Raw genomic sequence first — 22836 nt, forward strand, 5'->3', positions numbered from 1 at the left:
GCCTCAAAGAATTCAGACATTTTCGGGACTCTGACCCTACTCCTATGAGATCCTTACGATGGGTGTCCAAGGACCCTCACTTACACCCTTACAAACAAGTGGAAGCCAACACTACCACAGTGTTGTGTACCAAGGAGGGGGTTCTGAGTCCCGAAGATGTCACGGGTGCAGAGTATAGTGGCTGGTATATCCTTAAAGCTACCTTCATAAGGAGGGATAGCCAAGATGGGCTGAGGGTAAGGACATATTTTGACAGACCCATTCCGGTAAAGGGCACCCTAAAAGCTTATTGTATGTTAAGAGATTCCCAGTTAAATATCACCAGGGAATCCAGTTATGTTCAGGGACATGTGTCCACCGATTACATACGAACCAGTATAATGATGCTAAAGTTAAACTGCAGCAACTCTGGCCAGGCCCTATGGAATGACCAGAGTGGTCCGGTAAAACTGGAAGGCTTTTACCGAGCCACCGTTTTAAAAGTACGGACAGATGCCAAGGATCCCAGGTATGCTCAGTCAAAGGGATCTCCATCCATACGGTCTTTTATGATCTGCATCATGAGAGACAATTGTGTTCAGGAGGTGACTGGATATTATTTCATCACCTATGCCCACTGGGAACAAGATACCCAGATGGTAACCTTGGACATTAATCCCTGGAGTTGGGATTTAGTGTGCAATGGGGTGGATACCCCTACAGTGGATGTATGGATGGACGGTACCCCTATGAATGAGGAATACCGGGGTAGGTATGTGTCTTCCGATTGGAAAGACCCCAGTGGCAGGGATATTAACTTTGACATCAATATAGATGGTTCGTTTAGATGGCCTTTTTGTGAGGCAGTAGATGAAGGGTGCTGGACATTTACACAATGGGTCTATCTGTCTAAATCCAAACCCGTAGGAAAACTAGTGCTACAGGTTGGAGAAAGTGACCAATGGTATCCGTTCAGAGGTAGAGGGCAAGTTTGTGTAACGGTGGTGAGGATTCCCTATGAAGCGACAGGTCTCCAACCTGTAAAAATGCATTTAGACTCTTGCACCGCCCCTATCCATCAATTGGCAGATCCTATAGCTCCTCAACTGTCATCCCCATGGAAGATCATCACGGGGACAAAATTCGTCCTATTTACTTGGAGAATTTCCGTAGATGACTTCCGAGTCGACCAGTGGGATCACAGATGTGGGGAATTTGTGAGGAACCAAATTGACATGATAAGAGGTTGGATAGAGGCGGGGCAAGAGGTAAGAAAGGACGATCTCATACATAGAAATCACAGGGGAAGAAGAGATCTGATAGCCATGGGACTAGGCGGAGGTGCATTGGGAGTGGGCGCCCTGAACACTATGGATATGGAAGTCCTGAGAGGTAAACTTGGGGATGTTGCGCGACACGCCGGAGAAGGATTCGAGACCCAGCTTGATGTAAACCACGTCTTAGAGGGTTTGCAACATTCACACATAGATGCCACTACCTCTCTATCTTCTGCTTTACGAGAGAAGTTTAGAAGGTTAGTTGTGGGTCTCTTGGAAGAACAGGATAGAGCTCAGCTCGCTCTGGCGTGTACGCAAGTCCAGAGTGAACTCTCAGGCAACCTTAAACATATTGTATCATCATTGTACGGCGGCCACTTCCCATTTAACCTCCGCCAACGGGTAAGTCCTCTTATATCTCCTTTTGCAGCCAATCACACCAACTGGTGGGTAGTCCAGTGGCACAGCTGTAGGAATCTCACTTGCACTGCTTCGTCATTGGCTCCTGTATCTGGCCATCTTAGACAGGGTTACAGTGCAATTAACTTAGGGATTGTCATAAATAACCAGACGGTGCTTCATCCACAGCTCCCCCCGGGCGTTCTAACCTATGAGAGAGGCCATCCTTATCTGTTAGACACAGAGGGATGTTGGAAGAAATAGGATGCTATCCTCTGTCAAGGTAGTCAGGATCGGGTGTTAAGACACCAGTGTTGGAGCACCGAGGGGTCCTGTGAGATGAAGGCCAGCCCAATACCCTCCTCCCTCAAATACTTGGGACAGGGGTATTGGTGCTGGTACCAAAGGCAAAACATGTCTTATACAATCTATGGAACTAACTGCACTGAGAGAGGAGAACTCCTCCCTGGAGCGTATTGCCCCCTTAGTCCCGTCCTAGGTTTAGATGTCGCAGAGCTACAAGGAAGGACACCAATCACCCCGGAAAAAAGACTCGACATCCGCCCTGACGTACCCGTGAGACTCCAGAAGATTCCTCTTGGCTTTGGGCTAGAACTCAAACATCTCCTGCTGGACTTCAGCCAAGAAGATGAAATACTTAGGAATCTTTGAGAAACAGAGGAACAGGCCACCATCCAACTGACGCACGACAAGAATAAAATAACAGCAATCACTACCGCTTTGGACAAAGACTCCAAGGTCTCCTGGTGGGAAAGTCTGTTTGGCTACAGTCCCAAGGCAACATCCTTCTTCAACCTATTGATTCATCCGGTGATAGTTCTTCTGGTTCTGGTAATCATCATGTACACGGGACTGTGTCTAATCTACAGGAGGGTCAAGAGACTTGCGGACCAACTAAACCAGAACCAGACAGAACTTCACGAAGTTAATCGTAGGAGGCTCAGGACTTAGCTCCAACAAAGTCCTGGAGCCAGAGATCGCATGGACATACTGTTTCCTATGAGGGTCGGGATGAAAATCCAAAAGCCGTCCTGTGACCTCATAGTATTGTGTGTGGGGGTGGGTGTATATAAATATTGTGTTGTAGTAGGTTTTTCCTATGAGGGTTCAGGGTGAACATCCAAAGCCATCCTGTGACCTCATAGCATTATGTACATGTATATCACGTATTGTAGTAGATTTTCGTAAGAAGGTTAGGGGTATAATCATAGGCCACCCTGTGACCTCATCATATTGTGTATATATTTACATTGATTATTTGTATATATGTGTCCTCATGTACCCATGGACACTCTAGGTGTAGATGTGCGACAGCCATACTACAATATGGCTGGACGCACACTTGCATCCTATAGTCATTTCCCCAAGGACACAAAGGTCTGTTAACTACCAGTGTCTTGGGAGGTATAGAGAGTAGGCCAGGGGGCATGAGTCTCTATGGGTACACACTGAATTGAATTGGGCTGTATTGGGAGGGATATGACATGTTTGTGTGAGTGGGGTAGAGTAGATTCCCTAGGGTCAGGCCCCTCATCTACTAAAGTATTTGCCGCTTCAATATCGACAATGGTGACTTTTTGTAAGGGTTGGATTGAATGATGGTAGTGCGGGGTTCTTTCCCGCAGGTAGAATTTAGGTACTATGACATCACCCCCCCCCCCAGAAAATCTGACCTGCCTTCTAAAAACCTATGTATCTGTCCATGGGAGAACCTCTCCAACAACTGAGTCTTCAATTAAGATGAAAATCATACTGGTGTTAAAAGGTACGGCCGTCCGTACCCCATAAGGAGGTGCTACATGAATTACCGGCACTAACATTGGGGGTAACGGACGCCAGAAGAACAACACTGGCCAAGAGAGAGAACACGGTCACCGAGTGGAGTGACCTAAATACGGCAAGGGTGAAGCCATTCCGGAGTCAGAAATAGACTACATAGGGAGTGGCTGACACCTGAGGAACATAATGTAAGATGCCGAGGAAGTTATCCAAAGAGAAGACGGTGTATTCGGTGGACGGAGACGGTGAAGGGCAGGTCGGAGATGTTAGTCATGATAGGTGATGTCTAGGTACCTAAGGGTCATACTACTTCAGTCCTTCCTGAATTGTCACCTAGAGTGCGATTGAGAGGGGGTAAATACCTCCCAACCCTTCCCCCAAAATGTTTATTGTCGTATTCCCGACAACAGGGGGATTGTTGAAGGAAGTGTTATATTTAAATATATATGTATATATGCCCTGACATATATACATGTATATTGGCCCTTGACTGTGGGCCCGTCCAGGTGGGACCAGGGGATATACATGGAGATGTATGTAGGCCTCCTTGACAGGCATACATCTCTATGTATATATATGTATAATATGTATGGATGGGCTTATTGTCCCTTGTGTGTGTGTGTATGCATATTTGTGGATGTGCCCCAAACCTCCATGAATATGCATATACTTATAAATATAACTGTGTATATATATATATATATATATATGTGTATGGATGTGCCCCAAGCATCCATACACATATAGTATAGGAACAAGATGTGCCGCCCCCCCCCCCCCCCTCCCCTCCTCATGCATCCCTGCAGGGGATGAGAAGGTCTCCAGATGGCTGGACAATTATGTCCAGCCTCTGGTGACCTCAAAAGGCATGGGATCAATAGAGATCCGATGCCTTTTGGTATTTAACTATCCCCAACCGTTGGGGATAGTTAACATAACAGAGAGAGGAACAAACGCCCCTCCCTCTGTTATCTGCACACCTCCGGCGCGATAATTATCGCACCGCATGGTATGCAGATGCGCTACAGGCGGAGGATCAAAGGAACCCTCCGCCTGGAAGCGCGCTCCGGGATGCGCGGGCCGGCGCGGTGACGTCATATCACCGCGCCGGCCCACGTGTTCTGGCCGGCGGCGCGCACGTGCACGTCCGGACGTGCTGCCTCGGGAGCGAGCGCCGCCAAACTTAAATAGTCAGGCGGCGCTACGCTGAGGCACTTCTGTACGGAGCCCCAGCCGGAGAGGATCATCCCTGGACAAACGAGCCCCCCTGGACAACGAGCATTATACCGCTAAGTATCTTTAACCCTACCCTATACCACCAATTACATACTCCCCTGCTAACTATATATATATATATATATATATATATACTATCTATATACATACTCCCCTGCTAACTATCCATCTATATATATACTCCCCTGCTACTCCCCTGCTATATAAGTATATATATTTCCCCCCTGCTACCCTAAGTATTTATACCCCCCCTGTTACCCTAAATCTACACCCTATTCCCCCCCATACAATCCTGTTAACCCTTGCAACGTACCCCCCCTGGACCGTTGAAACACCCCTTATCCCTTTGGTTACCCTTACCTTCTCCTGCCCTGAGTTCCCCCCTTTTTCTATCCCCTGTGTTCCCCTAGGACATCCCTCCTTGCCCGTAATAACCTCTGGTCATTCCCCTTATCCCTTTGGTTACCCTTACCTTCTCCTGCCCTGAGTTCCCCCCCCTTTTTCTATCCCCTGTGTTCCCCTAGGACATCCCTCCTTGCCCGTAATAACCTCTGGTCATTCCCCATAGGGATAGTATATTGTCAGGATTGGGTGGGTTGATGGTAAGGTGTGTGTATGTGTATTAGTGCAATTGTAGTTAGATTTTGGGGAGGACTTGGGGCTGCGTTAGTGTAGTCAGAACCGTATTAGTGTGTTGTAATAGTGTGTGTATTCATATTGCTGTGGGCCGCTGTAACTATATAAGTCTATACCCTTGATATAGAAATATATAGTTATAAACCTTTATATTCCTTATATATGTAAGTTGCCTCAGCAATAGTTGTAGTGTATTGTTGTACTGTATTATCAGTGTATTACATGTGTTATGTTCTGTAAGAATTAATAAATACGGTATTATTTATACCCTTTGTGTAGCGTGTACTTGTTAGCGGTAGCGAGTTAGTAAGGCGCATGCAGCTAGTTTAGTGAGTAGCGTAGGGCAATCAGTAGCGATTTGTTGTTAAGTAAGGCATAAATAGGCGGAGCTATCATAAGACGACTCACGCCTATTTATGAATATTAATTATTGAGATCTGCATAAATATCAATAATTAATATACCCGTTAACAATGGCCATGTTCACCTCCTCCGGCGGCTTAACAAAAAACTGCCACACCGCTGAGTACGTGATTTTACCCCCAACACTATGCACTAACTGACTACATCCCGGGCAGGTAGGCTCCTGCGAAGTGGGTGGTCTACCCCAGGCACATTTGGCTCCCGACCTCCCACTGCTGCCATCCTGCTGACTCCCGGCCACACTAGAGACTTGCTGGCTCTGCTGCTCCCTCACGAGCAATCTGCCACCCTCTTCCACCGATGATGATGAAGCGCCTTCGTCACCCGGCTCCCAAGTGCGATCAGCTACATCATCATCATCGAGTACTGTCTGCACATTACTGATGTCCTCCTCAACCAGTGGCATACTGCCAATATAGGCAGATCATGCCGTTGCTATGGGGCCCGTGGCACAGGGTGGCCCGAAGCAAATGGAAGGCTCCGCCCCCTACTCTGCACAAGAGAGTGAAAATTTATTCATAGTTTGAGGCGGCCTGAGGCCAGCCCACTTGTGTTCTTGAACTTCTCCCTCCGGCTCCAACCCTGGACCCCGCCCCCGTTGGTTGACACGACACCTCTCTCTGACCTCCACCATTATTCCGGCTGCAGCTTCCTCCCAGGCACACCGCATCTGCATTTCACACTGGCCAATCAGCTTTTAGCAACGCAAGGATCATGCTGCTGATTGGCCAGTGTATCAGGCAGCAGGAGCAGCGCAGGCACACATAGACTAGGGTGGCCACTGACTTCACGGACCTCACCGGCCACGCCCTCAAACCTATAAATCACGCCCACCTCCATGAAGCCACACCCCCATCGCCGGGTGGAGGAGAGGTAAGAACTTGTGGAGGGTCCAGGGGTGTCCTGGAGGGACTGGGGGTGTGGACCCAGACAGTCCCCCTTCACAGTAGTAGTTATTAACCCCTTTCAGCAATCCCCCAAGGGGTTAATAAATACTGTGAATGGGAGACTGCTGAAAGGGGCTAATAACTACAGTGAAGGGCCTTCACATTAACCCTTTTCAGTAGTCCCTCATTCACAGTATTTATTAACCCCTTTCAGTCCCCTCTTCACACTTATTTATTCCCCCCTTTCAGCTGTTCCCAGGACCAACACAGTAGTTATTATTAACCCCTTTCAACATGACCAGCGCCTGCCCTTCTTCCCCTTTGAGCAATCCCCGGCAGCTCACAGCACAGACCAGTGAGTATCTCAACGCAGCTGCACTCCTCAGAGTCTGTTCCGCCATGTGGCCACACCTGCACCAACCAGAGTTGACTGGCACGATGCAGGCGCTGCCGGAAGTGCGACGTGACGTCAGTGCGCTCTGCGCTGTGATGTGAGTGATCCTTAAAGTGCCCCGTACTCGCCGAGTCTAGAGTCGCCGATTATCACAAAAAAGGACTTCTGGACGGAGGACCAGGAGTCTAAAAACCGGACTGTCCGGCCTAAAACCGGATGTCTGGCCACCCTAATAGAGGTGTGGACCTGGCGTGGCAGAGTTATCCTCTCTGCGCTCACGTGCTGACCGCCATCTGCCGCCCACCCTCAAGACAGTCATCAGCCAGTGAGTGCCCCTGGCCCATACTGAATGACCGGTCAGTGAACACAGAAGTGTGCCACAGTAAGAGGACAGCAGCAGACTTAATATAAAGTTCATATATGGTATTAGTTGGATATGGGTATTCTTGATGAAGGGAGGGCAGCAGCAAGCAGTGGGGTTTGGGGGGAAGGTGGCCCTGTAGTGTCATAGAGGACTCAGGAGGACAGTGTGCTTTCCTCCTACTCCCCCCCCCACTCCCCGGGGGGAAGCACACTGTCCTCCTGAGTGTATCTATGACCCTACAGGGCCCCCCCACAGCACATCAGTCACCTTTCAGGGGGGGGGGGGAGAATATGATTGGTGGCTATGTGCATGCTCAGCATCAGCAGCAAGGAGTTGAAGGGGTTATCCAACTCCTATAATGACCCCCCAAAATGCCTGGGGCCGGGCACCTTACTTACCTCATTCCCCGGCACCCGCATTGCTCCTGATGCCACTGCTTCCCTCCCGTCATGCAGATGAATACATCCAGCGGCATAGGGGTGTGCAGCCAATAGCAGGCCACAATGGGAACGAGCCTCCCTAGCATCGCGGGTGAATCTAGGGAGGCTCATTTCTGACGCAGCCTGCTATTGGCTGCACCCCCCCATTGGGCATAAGTATTATCTGTATGCGGTGCCTGGGCGTTTTGGGGGGCATAATAGGGGTTGAATAGCCCCTTTAACCTTAGGATAACGGAGATTTTTTCATTTTTGCATTTTCTTTTTTCTTCTCTATCTTCCTTTAGCCATAACTTTTTTATTTTTCTGTTTACATAGATGTATGAGGGCTTATATTTTTGCGGGAGAAGTACTTTAATATGGCAGACAACGTAGTGTGAAACGGGCAAAAATAAATTAAAATGGGGTGGAATTTGAAAAAAAAAACAACACAATTTTTCCACCTTTTTATGGGTTTTGTCCCTACGGCATTCCCTTCACGGCAAAACTGACCTGTACCCTTTATTCTCTGGGTCAGTACGATTACAGTGATACCACATATGTATAGGTTTTTTATGTTTAAATAGTGTAAAAAAACACTTTGATAAAAATGTTTTATTTACTTTTTTACATCCCCATATTCTGACCCCCATAACTTTTTTATAGTTATATCTACTGAGCTGTGTCGGAACTAATTTTTTGCGGGATGAACTGTAGTTTTTATTGATACCATTTTGGAGTGTGTGTGACTTTTTGATCACATTTTGATACATTTTTTGCGGTGAGAGAGATAATGAAAAAATGGCGTTGGTAGCAAAGGGGTTAGGATGTGGGGGATGGGCTGTGTCAGGCTTTAGCACAGTGGACACAGGCAGGAGGAGCGATCTGTATGCGGGCTCCTGCCCTGCACTTGTTCAGCTGTGCTTGCATACATATGGCGCGCTGTGCCCACTCTGCTAAAGCCTGACATCGCCCATCTGGGGGGCCCAATTCAGACTCTTGCTATGGGGCCCAGTGATTTCTATGTACGCCCCTGTCCTCAACCGTCTCTGGGTCAGGACCCTGACCGCTCGCAACACCAGCTCCCACGCCACTCTCCTCATCATTACTTGCCTCTAGTGGAGGAAGCGGCGAATGTCTCCTCCACATCTTGGCTGCCAGTAGTTGCTGACTGTATTCTAGTAGCTCGTCCTCACTGTATAGTTGAGCTGAGCACACAGCATACAATACTTCTCTGGCTGAGGGAACAGAAAAGTACAGAGGCAGGTTGAGGGCACAGGGCCTGCTCCCGGGCCATGACAACTAAGTTGGTTGTATCTGACAAACCCACTAACCCTTGGCGGGGGATGTCTGATGTCACTTGCGACGAAGTCAAAGATTGAGTCAACCATTTAAGAACAACTGGGTGGCTGGTCAAGACACGACCGCTAACTGACACTGGGAGCTCAGACCTCTCGAAGTGACCCCTGCTGCCACGGCCCCTTACTCTGCTGCGACCTCTGCCTAAACAGGAGATTAAAGCACCCCAAAAAAGTCTGTAATTTTTTCATTTCACCACAAAATCAGCTCATAAGCCCTTTTTTTCCCCACTATTACACGACAAAAAGAGCTTTATAACATATAACTGCACCTGCTGAATTGCAAATATATTTTACTTTTGCCACTAATACATGCCACAAAAGGCTTTAGAGCATATAACTGCACCGCTGAACGTCAAATATATTTTACTTTTGCCACTAATACACGCCACAAAATGCTTTAGAACATATAACTGCACCGCTGAACAGCAAATATATTTTACTTTTGCCACTAATACATCACAAAATGTGCTGTAATTTTAGCACTTCACCAAACAACGACTTTAGAACATATAACTGAACCGCACAAGGGCAAATAAAAAATATTTCCTAATAAATCCTGTTAATGGCTGTAACACCCCAATAACAAGAACGGTTTGCTGGAATTACAGAGCTGTATAATGGCAATTTGGATCCCAAGTCAGTGCAGCAAGGTGTAATAGGATTGTTCCTATTAACCAGATTGTAACCTCCCCTACTGAACCCTGTTCAACATAAATGCTGCGGAATGATTCCTCACTTTCCTTTTCCTACACTTTGAATAATATTTCCCTGCACTTGAAAATAATTTTTTTAGCACAATGAAGTTTTTTCTAGCACTGGCCCTAGCATCTGCTGACGTCTCTCCCTGCACTAAGTACACTGGAAAATGGCAGAATCTAAGATGGCTGAGGCTATTTATAGTGCTGGGACATCACAGGGCTGGCTGGCTGCTGATTGGCTGCATGCATGGAATTATGGGTGATCCTGCCTTCCTAGAGTTCCTTGCTCCATGTCCTCACACGTGCAGTAGTCATTTTAGGAAAAAATGTGATTCGTTACCACGAAGTGTGAGAAAATTCGGATTCGGTGCGAATTGAATTTTTCCTGATATTCAGATCGAATTCCACTTCATAAACTTAAATTTAAATAGGCCCTTATTTTTTTCCACTTATACACTCCACAAAAGGCTTTAGAACATATAACTGCACCGCTGAACGGCAAATATATTTTTCTTTTTTCCACTTATACACTCCACAAAACGCTTTAGAACATATAACTGCACCGCTGAACAGCAAATATATTTTTCTTTTTTCCACTTTTACACTCCACAAAAGACTTTAGAACATTTAACTGCACCGCCGAACGGCAAATATATTTATATTTTTTCCACTTATACACTCCACAAAATGGCTTTAGAACATATAACTGCACCGCTGAACGGCAAATAGGCCCTTATTTTTTTCCACTTATACACGACACAAAAGGCTTTAGAACATATAACTGCACCGCTGAACGGCAAATATATTTTTCTTTTTTCCACTTATACACTCCACAAAACGCTTTAGAACATATAACTGCACCGCTGAACAGCAAATATATTTTTCTTTTTTCCACTTTTAAACTCCACAAAAGACTTTAGAACATTTAACTGCACTGCCGAACGGCAAATATATTTATATTTTTTCCACTTATACACTCCACAAAATGGCTTTAGAACATATAACTGCACCGCTGAACGGCAAATAGGCCCTTATTTTTTTCCACTCATACACGACATAAATGGCTTTAGAACATATAACTGCACCGCTGAACGGCAAATAGGCCCTTATTTTTTTCCACTTATACACGACACTAAAGGCTTTAGAACATATAACGGCACCGCTGAACGGCAAATATATTTTTAATTATTCCACTTATACACTCCACAAAAGGCTTTAGAACGTATAACTGCATCACTGAACGGCAAATATATTTTTCTTTTTTCCACTTATACACTCATGCATCCAGCCAAACCTTGGGTTCACACCCTAAAGGGCCTAAGGGCTCATGCACACGACCGTGACTATTTTGCGGTTCGCAAATTGCAGATCTGCAAAACACGGATGCTGGCTGTGTGTGTTCCGCATTTTATGGAACGGAACGTCCGGCCCTCAATATAGCAGTCCTATTCTTGTCCATGATACTAGAATGGGTCTGCGATCCGTCCATTCCGCAAAAAGATAGAGCAAGCTCTAGTTTTTTGCAGTGTGGAGACACGGAACAGAACAGCACAGAAGCGCTCCGTAGTGCTTCCGTGGGGTTCCGTTCCGTGCTTACGTTCCATTCCGTCCTGCACCACATCTCCGGATTTGCGAACCCATTCAAGTGAATGGGTCTGCATCCGTGATTCGGAATGCACACGGCCAGTGCTCCGTGTATTGCGAACCCGCCGTATGCGGGCCACAATACGGCAATGGAGGTGCAACGGCGTGAATGAGCCCTTATTAAACCAAAACTAGACATAGGTCCAAAACACAGAATTGGCACAAATATTTCTCATAGGTTCCACTCCTGGTTTTGGCTCACATATTCTGATGCAAAATACTGAAAATGACCTAAATACTCTATGCACACGGTGGTATATGTGAGTAAAAAACTTATTGTGCAGTATTTTTTTTATTGTACACCTTTGTATGGAATAGTATAGTCTACTCTACTATGTTATTGAATACTGTAAAAAAGGTATACCAGCCCAAAGGAGGCCCAAAGGACACTCTTTTGGTCTCTGACGGTTGAATTGAGCCCTATGAATACGTGTGGTGTATACATCGGTGTATATGCCAACCATAGGACTCTAATGTGACATGAATAGAACCTAACCTGCATGCAGACTTACAAATTGTGCAGGCAATAAACAGTAATGGCCCATTCAGATGGCCGTAGTGCTTTGCGGTTACGCAAATTGCAATCTGCAAAACAAGGATACCAGCCATGTGCGTTCTGCAATTTGTGGACCGCACATAGCTGAAACCATAATAGAAAATGGCTATTCTTGTCCACAGAATAGGACAAGCTCTATCTTTTCCGCGGAGCCGCAGAACGGAACCACGGATGCTGTCCGCATCTTTTGCGGCCCCATTGAAATGAATGGGTCTGCCGCAATTATGCGGAACGGATGTGGACTCATTCAAACGGCTGTCTGAATGAGCCCTAAATGAATGAATGTTTGGAGGTGACGTTTACTTTTTGCTTAAATGATACTGCATGTATAGATGTGTATGGTGTAGCAAGTGAACATTTTACCAAATGGCGGTATTTTAACCTGTTCCCCCGACTGCCTTATGACTATATATTTCAGCGGTCAGGACTTTAAATATGGCTCCTGCTCGCAAGTGCAGTGAGCGCCATAGCCACCTGGTGCCTGCTGTTTTCAAATCTGACCATGGCATCTGTGAGGATAAAAATCATTAGCTGTTGCTCCCAGCCATACACCGGCCGCCCCTAGCAAGGATCCTGCAAGCCAGATGTCGTGTGCGGCAGCCTCAGTCCTCCTGAGTGACATAAGGCTGCCGCACATTAGTTCCTATGGACAGCCTGTCTGTGGCAGGGCTCCAAGGGAACTTATAGGACCATTTATCAAACTGTTTTAAAGTAGAACTGGTCTAGTTGCCCATAGCAACCAATCAGATTTCTCCTTTAATTTTTGAAAGCTCCTTTGGAAAATGAAAGGTGGAATCTGATTGGTTGCTATGGGAAACTAAGCCAGTTCTACTTTACACCAGTTTGATAAATTACCCCTTTAGTGTAGTTCTCATAGACTCCAATGCTAATGCATTGGAGTCTATCAGAGAAGCAATCTAATGATTGCTTGTTATAGTTCACTAGGGGAACTATTAAAAAGGGTAAAAAAAAAAATTATTGTTGAAAAAATATTTTAAAAATATAAAAATTCTAATCACCCCCCTTCCCCCAAAATTAAAATACCTAAAAAATTTAAAAAGATAAACATCATGAACAAAAAATGCAAAAATATTTATCCCATATGGCAAATGGTGAAACAGTTTTAGGTATGCTGCACACTACACGTCCAACATCATGCCGCGTCTCTGCTACCAACTGCTGTAACTGTTCTTCTTACCGCTCTCTCTCGCTCCTGAAGAAGTGTCAACAATATGGGGACACAAGAAACGCGTCGGGAGGGATTGGCTTAGAGTAGACGATAGTAGCGTTGTCTTTTCCCCATCTACCCCTCAAAGGAGGCTGGCTAGGTTACAGTCAAGCAGCCGCTTGCAGCTTATTAATTTTTGCAAGGGTGTAGATTCACATTGGGAGCTGTATGACCTGAGTGGAATCAGCAAAACTGGTCTCTTCTCCCACCAGTATTGCTTTCATATTGTCAGCTCACCGAGGTATGGTCGTTATATACAGGGGCGGATTAAGTGCATGATAGGCCCGGGGCTGTCTAACCAACTTGCCCCCCCCCCCCCCCCATTTTAGTTTAGTTTTTTTTTTTTGTATGAAGAGGCTGTGGTGCTTCATGAGCGCCACAGTCTCTTCCTAGGCCATATGACATCTTCAGACAAAAAAAAAATACCCCAAATTGGGTCCTAAACTGAAAAATTTGGTCGCCAAATTTAAAATACATATAATTATAATAAAAAAGACATGGAGGAGAATACAGCACCACATACCTCTTACATCCAGTGACATCTCCTGTCATGTAGACCTTCTCTTTCCTCTTCACCTCCATTTGACCCAGACCACCATGGCAAATTCTTTCAGCCACATCTCGTCTCTACAGTTTGGAACACAGACACGTTAGTTTTCTCAATTCCTCCTCATCCTGGTGTCCCCACAGTGTCATCCTGCTGCCACTCCCAATACTGTGCCCGTTGTGCCCCCCAATGTCCAAGGTACTATACTGCTTAAAAAATAGTGACCCTAATAGACATAATTGGAGTCATTTATCAAACTGGTGTAAAGTAGAACTGGATTTCCAAAAGAGCTGTCAAATATGAAAGGTGGAATCTGATTGGCTGCTATGGGCAACTAAGCCAGTTCTACTTTACACCAGTTTGATAAATTACCCCAAATGTCCTTATAGTGTCCACAGCAGCTATAATGTCCCCTAGAGTGCCCCAGTAATAATAACACCCTCTATTGTGCTCCAGGTAATAATCCCTGTATAGTGTCCCCAAAAATAATAGAATTGCCCCTACAGTGCCTCCCCAATAGCAACACCCCCATATAGTAATTTCCACCACACTGCCCCCACATAGTAATTCCCCCATAGTAATTTTCCCCCACACAGTAATTTCCCCCAAACTGCCCCCATATAGTTCTTTGCCCCCACACAGTAATTTCCCCTACATAGTAATTTGCCCCACACTGCCCCTACATAGTAATTTCCCCCACATAGTAATTTGCACCCACACTTCCCCCACATAGTAATTTCCACCACACTGCCCCCACATAGAAATTACCCCCACACAATAGTTTCCCCCACACTGCCCCCACATAATAATTTGCCCCTACATAGTAATTTTCCCCCACATAGTAATTTCCACTACACTGCCCCCACATAGAAATTACCCCACACTGCCCCCACATAGCAATTCCCCCCACACTGTCCCCACACAATAGTTTCCCCCACATAGTAGTCCCTCCCATAATAATTTGGCCCCACACAGCCCCATATAGCAATTTGCCCCCACACTGTCCCCACATAGTAATTACCCCACACTGCCCCCACACAATAGTTTCCACCACACTGCCCCATATAGTAATTTGCCCCCACATAGTAGTCCCTCCCATAATAATTTGCCCCCACACTGCCCCCACATAGTAATTTGCCCCCACACTGCCCCATATAGTAATTTGCCCCCACATAGTAGTCCGGCTCCCATAATAATTTGCCCCCACATAGTAGTCCCTCCCATAATAATTTAGCCCGAACACAGCCCCCACATTCCCCCTCCCATGTACTCGAGGTCCCTTCCCTAATATGTCCTCCTCTGTGTCTCGTCCCCCACATGTCCCCCAAAGTAGGCACATGAAATAAAAAAATTAAAATTGGGAAAAAAAATGAAAAGCTAAATACTTACCGTCCAGGGCCAGGCACTTGATCGCAGACGAAGGCGGGATGAGGCAGGCGTGCACACGTCAATGTGCTGTGTCCCGGCACAGGCGCGTGATGACGTCATCACGCACGCCTGCGCCGGGATTTCACTACCGCATAGGCCTCAGGCCTACTAGGCTTGAAGCCTATGGCGGTGATAGGCGACGGGACAGGGAGCTATGCGCTCCCGTGCCCCGCCGCAGTATGTGGGCGTTCGGGACGGCGCTGGGCCTCCCAGCGGTGCTGGGCCCGGGGCTGCCGACACGAACGTCCCTATTGTAATCCGCCACTGGTTATATACTAATACCATCACCTACCCTGGGCGGATTTCCTTCTCTTCCTCTTTTTTCCTTTTTCTTTGGATTTGGGTTTGATTGACCGGTTTATCGGTTTATTTACTACCTTATCGGCCATTCTTACATGTGCCAACATCCATAAGGCATTAGTAAAGACCCCCGTATCCTGCATCTGCTTTGGGACAGCAGATGTTGCATATACTATATCCTTTAATTAACATAGGCGGCAGGATACGGTATCCAAAATTCCTGAACTGGTTAATACATAAGGCTATTGTCACGACTGTGACTGATCCAGACAGGTCTGGGAGGAGAAGGTCGCAGCGACTTGCTACTCGCGATAGCTTGTGAGTTTGCTCCATGGTTCAGGGTATGTCATCCGGGTTTTGCCTTGTGAACCTTTTTGTCCTGACTGGGAGTTTGTAGGAGTCCTTCTCAGGTGAGTCCTGTCTGCCACTCCCAGCTACTATATTAGTTTCAGTTTCACTTGCAGTCATTGCCAGATATAGTCCTTACTCCCAGTTCTATTCTGACATTTGAAGGAGATCGTTTGATGGTGTTGCTGTGGAGCTCTTGTCCGGCGTGGACTGTCGTGATTGGGATCGCCTTCTCTGCTCGTGACTGGATAAGTCTATCTCTGTTATAGTTTGTTTGTTGCTGTCTTCCCCTGCTGTTCTCCTTGACATGAGTGATGGTGACTAGTGCTCCCATCGGCCTTTCCCCACTCTAGGCTTTAGGGTGACTGAGGGTTTAGGCATCCTGCTCGCCGCACGGGTTCACACCCCGTCTAGGGTATCAGGGCAGACAGGTGCCAGCTTAGGGTTAGTCAGGGGTGGCCATACTATTCTCATCCGTAGATAAGGGTCCCCCTTCCCCTCCATCTGGTGCGACACGACCGCTGCTTGGATAGCGGTCGTGACAGTATATCTGGCCTTTTAAAAGAAAATAAATAAATAATGACATTTCTTTTTTTTTGCTTGCTGTTTTGCTTTGTATTTTTCTGTTCCACTATGGATCCGGTTACGGTTTTGGCGAAACAATTACAGGGATTATCCCTTGAAGTGGCAGGATTAAAAGCAACAGTGCTGCAGCAGCCATCCTTGGGTTCCACCGTTGCTACGGGAAACCAAGGTACTCCTGAGCCAAAAGTGGCTTTACCTGATAGGTTCTCAGGAGGGAGAGACCAATTTGTAACCTTCAGAGAAGCTTGCAAATTGTTCTTCAGGTTACGCCCTAGATCCTCCGGCGGTGAGGAACAATGGGTGGGCATTGTAATTTCTCTCCTGCAAGGAGATCCGCAGGCTTGGGCTTTCTCCCTACCATCAGACTCTCTGGCCTTACGATCAGTGGAGGAGTTTTTTGAAGCCCTGGGTCTCGTATATGATGACCCGGACAGGGTCTCACTGGCTGAGTCTAAGCTACGTAGACTTCGGCAAGAGAACCGGTCTGTTGAACTATATTGTTCCGAATTCCGTAGGTGGGCTACTGATACGTTATGGAACGACTCGGCCCTTAGGAGTCAGTTCTGCCAGGGGTTGTCTGAAAAATTAAAAGACGCACTGGCGGTATACGAGGTCCCTGGGTCTCTGGAGGCTGCTATGTCTCTGTCCATAAGAATCGACAGACGACTCAGGGAGAGACTATTAAACCGTTGCTACGGGAAACCAAGGTACTCCTGAGCCAAAAGTGGCTTTACCTGATAGGTTCTCAGGAGGGAGAGACCAATTTGTAACCTTCAGAGAAGCTTGCAAATTGTTCTTCAGGTTACGCCCTAGATCCTCCGGCGGTGAGGAACAACGGGTGGGCATTGTAATTTCTCTCCTGCAAGGAGATCCGCAGGCTTGGGCTTTCTCCCTACCATCAGACTCTCTGGCCTTACGATCAGTGGAGGAGTTTTTTGAAGCCCTGGGTCTCGTATATGATGACCCGGACAGGGTCTCACTGGCTGAGTCTAAGCTACGTAGACTTCGGCAAGAGAACCGGTCTGTTGAACTATATTGTTCCGAATTCCGTAGGTGGGCTACTGATACGTTATGGAACGACTCGGCCCTTAGGAGTCAGTTCTGCCAGGGGTTGTCTGAAAAATTAAAAGACGCACTGGCGGTATACGAGGTCCCTGGGTCTCTGGAGGCTGCTATGTCTCTGTCCATAAGAATCGACAGACGACTCAGGGAGAGACTATTAAATTTTACGGAGGCCTCTATAGGGCAGGGATCGGTTTGTTATGATCCAGTCGAACCAATGCAAATAGGGGGCGCCACTAGACGGGTGAATCCTCCTAAGTTCCGCCGTAGGTCAGAGGTTTCTTTTCGTTGTGGGGGGAGGGGTCATTTTGTAAAGGTTTGTCCCTCAGAACCCAAGAGACCACAAACAAAGGAGCCGCCGGAAAACTAGAGTCCCCAGATTGTGCGGAGGATAACAGTCTGGGCGTATTCGTTTCCTCCATACGCATGTCTCAGTTTTTGTTGTCCGCTACCGTTGAGGCGGGCAATAAGACTGAGATCTGTTCCGTCTTTTTGGACAGTGGGGCGGGGGTCAACTTGGTGGATTCACGGTTTGCTCAGGCTCTGGGTTTTACTCCAGAACCGATACGCAGAACTATTCCTGTTTTTGCCATCGACTCCTCCCCTCTTACTCAGAGAGAGTTAACTCAGATCATCCATAATATCCATCTGCAGGTAGGGGACCTCCATAAAGAGCATATCTCTTGTTATGTCCTGGACGGTCTTCCGGCTCCTATGGTATTGGGGTTTCCCTGGCTGGTGACTCACAATCCAGTGGTGGATTGGCAGGCCGGGGAGATTGTGGAGTGGAGTGAACATTGTAAGGACAACTGCTTGAGTAGTAGGTGCTCTACACTCTCTGTAACATCTTTACCTGCCTTTCTGTCAGATTTTATGGATGTGTTCTCTGAGAAGGGTTGTCAGGGGTTACCACCTCATCGTCCATATGATTGCACGATTAATCTACTACCTGGGGCAAAACTACCTAAAACCCGGTAATACAATCTTTCCGGCCCGGAGAGGAAGGCTATGAAAGATTATATTTCGGAGAGTTTGGCTACGGGACACATCAGACCCTCCTCTTCACCTGTGGCTGCAGGGTTCTTTTTTGTTAAAAAGAAAGATGGGGGCCTACGTCCTTGCCTGGATTTCCGGGAATTAAACCGGATAACTATCCGAGATCCCTATCCTCTTCCTCTCATTCCCGACCTCTTTAATCAGGTTGCTGGTGCTAAATGGTTCTCCAAAATGGATCTCAGAGGAGCCTATAACCTGGTTCGCATCAAAGAGGGGGATGAGTGGAAGACGGTTTTTAATACTCCGGAAGGGCATTATGAAAATCTGGTCATGCCATTTGGTCTTACTAATGCGCCTGCGGTATTCCAACATTTTGTCAACGATATTTTTAGTCACCTTATCGGGAGATTTGTTGTGATATATCTTGATGACATCCTGGTCTATTCCCCGGATCTGGATACACATAAGATCCATGTGAGACAAGTGCTGCAGATATTAAGGGCCAACAAATTGTTTGCTAAATTAGAGAAATGTGTGTTCGCCGTAAAAGAACTGCCATTTATGGGGTATGTGTTGTCAGATTCAGGTTTCCGCATGGATCCAGAGAAAGTTCGGGCGATTATAGACTGGGATCTGCCTGAGAACCTGAAGGCATTGCAACGCTTCCTGGGGTTTGCCAATTTTTATAGAAAATTTATAAAGAACTATTCCTTGGTGGTCAAACCACTGACGGACATGACCCGAAAGGGATCCGATTTTTCCAAATGGTCACATGCAGCCAAAACTGCCTTTGCATCTCTGAAGGAGAGATTCACCTCGCCCCCTAGTCTCGTACAGCCAGATATCTCGCTTCCTTTTATTGTAGAGGTTGACGCATCAGAGGTGGGGGTGGGAGCGGTACTATCTCAGGGCCCGTCCCCTGGTGAATGGCGTCCGTGTGCTTTCTTTTCGAAGAAATTGTCTACTGCAGAAAGAAACTATGATATTGGCAACAGGGAACTTTTGGCTATTATGTTGGCTTTTGAGGAGTGGCGTCATTTTTTGGAGGGGGCGGTTCATCCCGTCACGGTGATTACTGATCACAAAAACTTATTATATCTGGAGTCTGCTAAACGTCTCACCCCTAGACAGGCTCGGTGGTCGTTATTTTTTACTAGGTTTAATTTTGTAATAACCTATCGCCCGGGGGCAAAAAATACTAAGGCGGATGCATTGTCTCGAAGTTTTCCTGGAGGGGGTGATGTTGAGGTACCAGAGCCCATTTTGCAAAAGGGGGTGGTGGTCTCTGCATTACACTCAGGTTTAGAGGGTAGGGTGTTGGAAGCTCAGGGGGACGCTCGGGTAAACTGTTTGTGCCAGAAAATTTACGCCTGGAGATACTAAAAGAACACCATAACTCCACACTGGCAGGACACCCAGGTAGTAGGGCAACCTCTGAATTAGTGTCTCGTCGGTTCTGGTGGCCTAAGTGGCGCCAGGAGGTCTTGAATTTTGTGTCTGCATGTGCTACCTGTGCTCGTTCTAAGGTAGATCATACTCGTCCGGCAGGGCGTCTTTTACCTCTAGATAAGAGATATAGTGGTTTTTGAACCCTATTTGCGGCGCTGAAAACAGGAGGCAGATTCTCGTGAAGTATTTTTTTAAAAATTGGATAGCTTGTTTATTCTTTTGTCAATGCGTTTCAAGGGCGCACAGCCCTCTTCGTCAGGACAATAAAAGCATATGTAGTATCAAGTTAAAACATCGTCTTTTAAAAAGGGGTATTTTGGCGCGCAGGCCAGTGGTTCGTTGGGCAGGGAGCTGGTGTGTATGACGTCATTAGCGGCGTCACTGGGGGGGACGTCCTTCACTATCTGGATGATGTTGAAGGTACGGTGATCGCTCTTTTTTGTATATGTATATAGCGCGTCTGGTTGCCGTTTTTATGGTCTTTATGTCTTTTTATTGTTGTTCTTCTGTAAGTATTATTGTGTGCTGGCCGATCATTTTTGTTGCAGTGGTGTACGGCCTATTTAGGTACCCTGATCTAGTGGTTCTTGTATGTTTTGGGCTGCTGCCGGCACTGTAAAGTAAGGGGGATGAGTGTCCTGGTAGCGCTCCCAGTGCCTGTAGATGTCAGGCTTTGGTAGAACTTATACTTTGCTGTAGTAACCGCATAAAGGAAAGGGAAAGAAGTGGGCAGTGTTCCGTTTCAGATGGCTTTTCAAGGTGCTGCAGGGTGACGGGCTATGTTGGCGCTATGATTTTGAAAGTGTGTTGGGAGCGGGTGTTCCATGCTGCTGGGTGTTCCCATGGGTACGGAGATGTTTCATTTGGGAGGCAGGCAGTGGGGAGCGCACTGGAGAGGGCCGCATTTTTGCATATATGACTGCGGCAGGGTCCCTGTATTTGGTCTATTGCGGTGGGGAGGTACGTCCTTTTGGAGTTGTTATCTGGCATTTTGGTCTTGTAGAACGGAGGGGGTGCGGTGATTCCTCTTAGTTTGGAATTGTGTTGTATTTTTATTTTTATTTTATTTTATTTTATTTTATTTTGTGTTTGGGTGTATGCATATAGGGAGGCCCAGGTGTCTGTATTGTCATATGTATTGAAATTGCTGTCGGCAGATTTGTTATGTTTGTGTGTACTTGTTGGTACGTGGATTATGTTTGTGTGTTGATATTTTCGTTTTTATTTTGTGGTTGTAGAGTGCGCTGTCTGCTGTGTTTCCAGGCTGGAGACTGTGACACCGTCCGCAGGTAATATCACTTTGTATGTCATTTGTTTTATAGCGCAGGGTTTTTGTAGCAGAAAAACTGGAGGGGGGGGGGTGGTGGCGGAGGTGTTGTATTTTTATTCGTATGTTTTTGCCAAGATGTTTCTATATTTATAGATTAGAACATGGGATGGGTGTCTTGTTGGTTGTATTTTTTTGGGGGATCGGATGGGGGCGGCTGACGGACATGGAAAGGGGCACCATGTATTTTTATTTATATTATGGAAAATAGTTTATCTTTTTTATTTTTTATTTTTTAGGGGGTGGGTTTGGGGGTGTCTGATTATAGGATGGTTTCCGAAATTGCGTTGAGCCCATATGGTGCAAGGGTGTCCAGCTGGTATATCCAGTACACTTCTCTCTTTTGTAGGGTGTTGAATCTGTTAAAGGGATTTTCGGCTATGAAATCGATTGGGGTGATGGTTAGGGGGTGTTTTTCTTTTTCGGGTGTTGATGCACAGTGTCTGGAAAGACTGTGTTTTAGGTACTGTCTGCGTATGTTATACCTGTGTTGGTTTACACGGTTATGTAGGGCCTGGGTTGTGCGTCCCACATACTGGAGGCCGCATTTGCATTCAATAAGATATATCACGTAGCAGGTTTGGCATGTCATGTGGTGTTTGATCATAAAGGTGGAACCGTTTTTGTTTGAAGTGAATTGTGTGCGGTTGTGTGTAATGACCTTACAGCATAGGCACGTTTTTACTCCACATTTGAAACTGCCTTTCTGTTCGGGCCTATCCAAAAAAGGAAAGTCTTTTTAGATTCCACAGTAAAAGACAAACCCTCTCCCAAAGGAAATGCCGCCCCCCAAAAACAGCCAGCCACTACAGTCAAAATATTCAACCTTTCGTCACACACCCTTTCAACATCTGAATATAGACTATTACAGAAGGGACTCTCCTTTTGCCCATACAACCCGGTCGACCCATTCGAACTCTACCTAGATATACAAAAATTCAGAAAAAATCTAACAATAAAAAGACACTTTGAATCCCAAAACACAAGGAACACAGAGACTTCACAAGAAAAACCTGAAATACCTCACGACCCCTCTATATATACACATCAGGAAGTACACCCCAAGTCAAATTTCTTCCCCCTACAAAGTCAGGGACATTTTATACCAACATTCTTTGACTTGATATCGACAGATATAAAAAAGATGACGGCAAAAACAAACCCAAAAAAATCCTCCTTTAGAGAGAATCTGAGCAGCCAAGAAAAAATGGCCCTCAAAAAACTAAAAGAAAACACTGAGATAATAATCCGTCCAGCCGACAAGGGAGGTGGCATTGTCCTACAAAATTATATAGAATATGAAAATGAGGCACAAAACATTCTAAAAGACCCAATCTATTATGAGACGATCCAAGAAAATCCCTTCCCAACCATAAATAAAGAACTGACCACCAGAATAAAACATGCCCATGAACAACAGCTTTTAAATAAAAAAGAAAAAAACTTTTTAATACCGAAATCCCCATGTATACCATATTTCTATCACCTCCCAAAAA

This window comes from Bufo bufo, chromosome 1 (assembly GCF_905171765.1).
Source record: "Bufo bufo chromosome 1, aBufBuf1.1, whole genome shotgun sequence".
Classification (NCBI taxonomy): domain Eukaryota; kingdom Metazoa; phylum Chordata; class Amphibia; order Anura; family Bufonidae; genus Bufo; species Bufo bufo.